We start from the raw sequence: 5975 nt of genomic DNA on the forward strand, positions 1-5975 counted from the left end.
TCACAAAAATATTTTACTGTTTTTGCATCTATGTTTTGGTAACAGTAGCAGTCAGTAAGCAGTAGCAGTCTTTCTATAAAAAATGACCCCTATCATACTAAGGCAGCAGTGATTCCGCCCTGGTAGTAGCCGCTTAGACAGGAAGTCGTTAGGTGAAATTGTGGCATGTTGAAGGCTAGTCCTTAGGCTGATACTGTGTTAGTTTGGAAAAGAAATAGGCTGATACTGTGTACTGTAGCTGATACTATGTAAAAAGCAAAGAAGGTAAAAGAAGAATAGTGTCTGTCCTTAATTGTATAGTGGAAAAGGTTGTGGACTTAGTTGTCAAAAAATATGTTGTCTGGTAGTGCTTTGTAGTTAACCCTTTTCTTTTTCCTTTGAAAGTCCCATGTCCTTAAGCCTGATATTTTTTTCATTTGGGCTAAAACTCTCAAGTCTCGAGTAGAGTTTCTTTTTGGGTCACCCACTCACCCCTTCTCCATCACTCTTCCGCTCTAGCTGTTTCTTTCCCACATAACTCATCACCCCATAGCTGTTTCTCCATCTATGAACGAGGAACTAGTGTAGCTTTTGGGTACTCGAATCCAAAAGCCCCAACTACATTTCTCTCTCTCTTTACTCGTTAGATCACCCGTTCATCCAACCCTAGAATTGTAAAAAACTAGATTAGTTGCAGTAGCCATGGCCATCTCTTCCATGGACCCAAAAGCCGTGAAATCGGACTTGGTCTTCATCCTCGACTACGGCTCCCATACACCCACCTCATCACTCGCCGCATCCGATCCCTCTCCGTCTTCTCCCTCACCATCTCCTGCACCAGCCCCCTCAAGGCCATCACCGACCTCAACCCCAGCGTTGTCATCCTCTCCGGCAGTCCCCATTCCGTCCACACTGACGACTCCCCCAGCTTCCCAGCAGGGTCCACCGAGTGGGTCGAGGCCCACGACTTCTTCGTCCGCGGAATCTGCTATGGCTTGCAACTGATTGTGCAGAAGCTTGGCGGGGTGGTTAGGGCTGGGAAGAAGCAAGACTATGGCAAGATGGAGATTGTGGTGGAGAGCAATTCGGGGATTTTCCGGGACCAAGAGGGTTGGGGATACCCAGGGGTTCCGGGTGATGGAGCAGAGCTAGCAGGGAGTGGTGGCCGCCATTGAAAGCCTAGAAAGGAGGTTCTATGGGCTGCAGTACCACCCTGAGGTATTATTTCAATGGACTTGTTATCATGTGCTTTCAACATTTTTGTTATGTATGTTGCCGAATTGGACTTTGATGAAACCCGCAATGTTTGTTATGACTTTCATATCTAGTAAATATGAATGGTTTTTGGTTCCTTCTGATTTCCCACAGAAAAAGTCATGTAGTAGAAGTCTCTGTTTCTATTTCAAAGTGTGTCACCTTCTGTGTGTTATAATGTGATGGAAAGGAATGTTAGCAGTTGCTTTTAATGTTGACTGTTTGTTTTTTTTTTTTAAGTTTTCCTTGATTGAAAATTTCAATTGTTATTAGCAATTATAACTGCTTCAGTGAATGAGATTCGTAAATAGGGAATGGGAAAGAATGGGTTTTGGGAAGAGAAATGGGTCAGGGGGAGTATTTTTCTCTCATTCCTTTCGTTATTTGCAGATAATCTCAAAAAATGATAGTTTTTTAATTGCCAAAATGTGTGTCAACTCCTATAATGTATGTTCTTCCTCTGAGTTGGGATTTCAGACTTCGATAAACCTAAAGACCTGTAAGTTGAGGAACTCATTACACTATTATCTTAAATTGAGTGAGTGATGCTTATCCCATCTAGATTAGATTGATAGGAGAAGGTGGATTCCTCCTGTAATCTGCAGATGAAGTGTACACCCTCTCTCTAGTCGAGTTTCCTACCAAAAGAGGTTTGCTGAGCTTGTTGTTAAACTTTCTTTCACAAGTTACCCCAGACACTGCATGCGTTGTAGATTCAATGCCATGCATCATTGTTAAACTTCTTTTATATATCCCTTTCAATTGTACTTGCTACCTGGTTTGACTATTACATTTTACTTGGAGATTATTTGTTATTATTTTGGAATAGCCTATTCTTGAGCTTGTATCTCCAGACTTGCTATGATTGTGTTTGTTTCCTTTTCGTTTAGAAGAACCGGCCATGTTTCACATTTCTATCAACTTGATTGTAAAACTGCAAGTATGCTGCATTATCAAAAGAAGAGTGGGAAGAACAATTCGCAAGTATAAACTGCAAGTATGCTGCATTACTTGGAGATTATAGTTTTATTCTGAAGCATAAACAACGCAGGTTGTTAAAGTGAAATCAGCCATCTCAAGGTCTGGTTCATTCTCTATTATATATATCGATCTTATTTGCTTTACCGGAAAAGAAAAAAAACATTTGGGGACAAGCTGTGATTAATTAGTTATCTTTTTGATTGGCTTTTATATATTGTTTATAATCAACATGCATTTATGCAGAGTGGATTTAGATTATGGCAGCACTCACAGTTCTTATTTTAGTATCCGTTTGATAATCTCAAACCATTTTATGGCTCCACTTTTTCTAATTTTTGGTTGTACACAATGAGACATGGTAGTTAATTAACTGTTATAATTGTCTGTTGGATCATTGTATGGAATTGATCAAAGGTCTTTTGCTGTTATTAGCTGAGTTGATTGAATGAGTTGCGAGAAAAAGATTGGTAGAATAAGATTAGTGTTTCTGTCTTAGTTCGATGAGATCAAGTTAGATATTTTCTGCTAAAAAGACAATTCTTTTTGTTTTTCTTTTTAAATAGATAGGGTGTTGTGTTTAGATTCATCAAATGTAGGTTCTTTTGGGTAAGTAAAACTCCTTTGCTGACAAAGTCAGATATCACCAGATATTTGAGGGATTGTGAATATGAAACAAACTTAGTCCTCTGCTGCATCTTCTTTTGCTTTACCAAGCCTTTTCTCTACTCTTTTCCCAGCTTTCCATCACCTGGGTATGTACCTTCCACTATAAATAATTGCTTCACAGGCAGCTGGACCTTTATTTCAAAATTTCATTTCTATTTGAACATTATGTCCACATTAAGAAAGGGGGAGTTCTAAGAGAGAAAATATTGATTACTGTTATGCTTCATTGATATGATTGCCCTCTTATTTGTGGTTTCTGCTTCAGACCGGTTTTCCTTATACTTTCAACTGAATTCATAGACTCTTTTTTTGCATGTTCATGATCTTCATAGCTATAGTTTGTGTTCGATATGAATTATATGATAGATTTCTATTCTTAAAAGCTGTATGCTTAATTTTTCTCTTTGTCAATTGCATCATTTATTCTTCTTTGTATGATATCCTTATTTCTACTTTTTATTGTATTGCAGGTCTGTTAGCAAGAAGAAATAGGTGAGATTTCATGTTTGTGTGACTCAACTTAAAATATAGTTTTACGATGGGTATTCTAAGTGTCTTAACTCTTTTCTTATTTAATTCAACATTATACTTATCAAATATAATACAAGAAAATGAAGTATTTCTCACATACAAATAATATGGCATCCAGAAAGAAAATATCTCAAGAAGAATAAATGCAAATAGATTAGCTTATTGAAAATAGGTGCTTCCTCGGTTCATACACAGTAGATCATACATAGAATAATTCATATTCCAGTTGTTTGCTTTTTTATTTTTAAACATATTCCAGTTTATTGCTTTTATAATTCATGTTTTGTCGTCTTTCATCGGTTATGGATTTATGTTTTGTGCTCTCTGCTACTTTGTGTGTGTGTTTTTTTTTTTTACTGGAGAACAGTTTTTCGGTGTATGTTTTAGTAGTGGAGTTGAGTTTTGATGGCTTTGTATGGCTTTTCGATTGCTGGTTGGTTTCTGATATGAAATCACTACTCACTGAATCAGTAAATGATAGTTTTTTTGTTTTTGTTTTTGGTGATTTAGGTGTCAAGTGCTGGGTATGGTCACAATCTGAACTGTTCAAAGGTGCAATCATCCATCTTTGGGGCTTCTATCTCAACCTGGTCGTCTTTACAGTTGAGTAATCAGCTCTCATTTTTTATTTTATTTTTTATTTAGTTTGTTTGGGAATTCCAGGCTATGTTCTCCTTCCTTAATTTCATTATCTTGCATACCGACTCCTTTGAACATCTAAAGCGTTGCTCTTCATTGAAATGAGTTTCCTATTTTCTGTCTTGAGCTTTGTTTTTGTGTGTCTATATAATTTAGGATGTTGATCGATATGGGCTTCACTGCTAGCATCATTGTTCATTAGTGGATTGCTCTGTTTCAAATTTAGTGTGGTTGTGAATATGAGATTTATACGAAATTAGATTAACAGCCAAATCAGAACTCCATAACGTTACCAAGAAAACACTAAATTTTAATTTCTAGCATCTATTTATGCATGTCGACAAATTTATAAGAAAGCACATGTCGACCTTCTTAGTGCGGATCCCCGAAAACTTTTAAGGTCTCTCTCCTCATGGATTGAAATTTTCTTCCAAGAGTTTTTTTATGGGTTTAATTTCTGAATTAGAGTTCCAATTTCACTTGTGTTTAATTTCTGAATAGTTGATGGTTAAACTCTTTCATTATCTTTTATAGCTTTATCTATAAAAATTTGCTGATCGAACAAAACGCACATCGTTTCTCTGGTCATTTCTCAATTCTTCTATGACTACTTTCACATATCCTGTGAATATCTTATCAAGTCTTCCAAAAGCATCAGCATTATTCGAAAGGGAAGGTATGGTGCTTGGACCCCAAATAGACTGAACAGTTTATTTGATTGGAAATTAATCTGTCTTTGTTTTCTTGATTTGAAATCTTATTTGTTTTTCAGTTGAGCTAATAGAAGCGTTTTGTTTTGTTTTGTTTTTGGGTTCTTCATTTCATGTAAAGTTTATGGTACCTTGAATTCTAATTATATTGATTGGAGATACCTTATTTAATTTCAGATTATTCTGTTGATCACTTGATGCTTCTTTCTTCATATGTATTGAGTAGCTTCTGGTCCAAAATCAAGTATTTACAGTCCCACATATTAGAATATAAAACATAATTTACACAGAGCTTGGTATGGTATGAAATTTTGGGCACATCAGGTTATCAAAGTATGGTTATGATGTTAATTTGCTTCTGTATATATATATATATATATATATATATATATATATATATATGCGACTGCTCTCTTTGACATAAGTTGACAAGTTTTGATAAGAGGCTGTGCAAAATGTAACTGTATTGTCATGTCTTTTGAGCCCAATGGCCTTGATTATGGCTCAAGTTCAAGGTACAGAAAACACATTGAGAGCTGATAGACGATATTGGGTCTTAGTGCTCAAAACATTTGTTCTTCATTTGCGTATGTAAATATCTGGTTAGATTTCTCTGTCATGGAACAATAGTTGTTGGAATGTTTGGTTCTCATTCAAAAATGCATCAAGCATGCCCATGTTTTGTTCCTTTGATGATATCATTAGCCTAATAATTGTTTGGGTTTTGCTTTATACCTTGTAGTTTCAGCATATGCAGTGAAAAATTATATGCAAACTCTGAAGGCAAGTGATTGGCATCTTGAAGGAGCTAGGAGCATTTAATATATTCTACAGCAAAGCCACGGGAGGAGAAGAAAAAACAAATGTCCAAGCTCTAGAGTACATTGTAAATTATTTTGCTAGTTAGCTTCAATAGTTAGGTCTCATGGAATAATTAATGACTATTGTAGATGTATTTTGATGGCTGTAATGGCATTGGAGTTTTCAGAATGAATGCGAACATCAAAGAATGGCAAGAGCAAACTTATATGTGTCATCTGAAATACAAGGCAACAACAAACTTGAAAAACAATATGTTGTTGGAACAGCTGAGAAACAATAGAATAGAATAGAATCACAAATAACTATCCTCTGATATTGATTAAGACAACATAAAATTGTCGCTCAAATGTACATAGAACCACAAATAAGTATCCTCTTATATTGGTTAAGACA

General features: G+C 35.9%; 1 long non-coding RNA gene across 2 annotated transcripts; it reads left to right on the top strand.

The window, feature by feature from the left end:
- Positions 1-644: 644 nt before the first annotated feature.
- Positions 645-5746, top strand: LOC121049488. 2 transcript variants are annotated; one of them, XR_005800460.1, is made up of 5 exons: positions 645-1197; positions 2124-2313; positions 3351-3372; positions 3922-4013; positions 5503-5746. It is a non-coding gene; the product is annotated as an uncharacterized LOC121049488 (long non-coding RNA). The 2 variants fall into 2 exon arrangements; XR_005800461.1 differs by having other exon boundaries at positions 2127-2313.
- Positions 5747-5975: the final 229 nt, after the last annotated feature.

This window comes from Rosa chinensis, chromosome 5 (assembly GCF_002994745.2).
Source record: "Rosa chinensis cultivar Old Blush chromosome 5, RchiOBHm-V2, whole genome shotgun sequence".
Lineage (NCBI taxonomy): Eukaryota > Viridiplantae > Streptophyta > Magnoliopsida > Rosales > Rosaceae > Rosa > Rosa chinensis.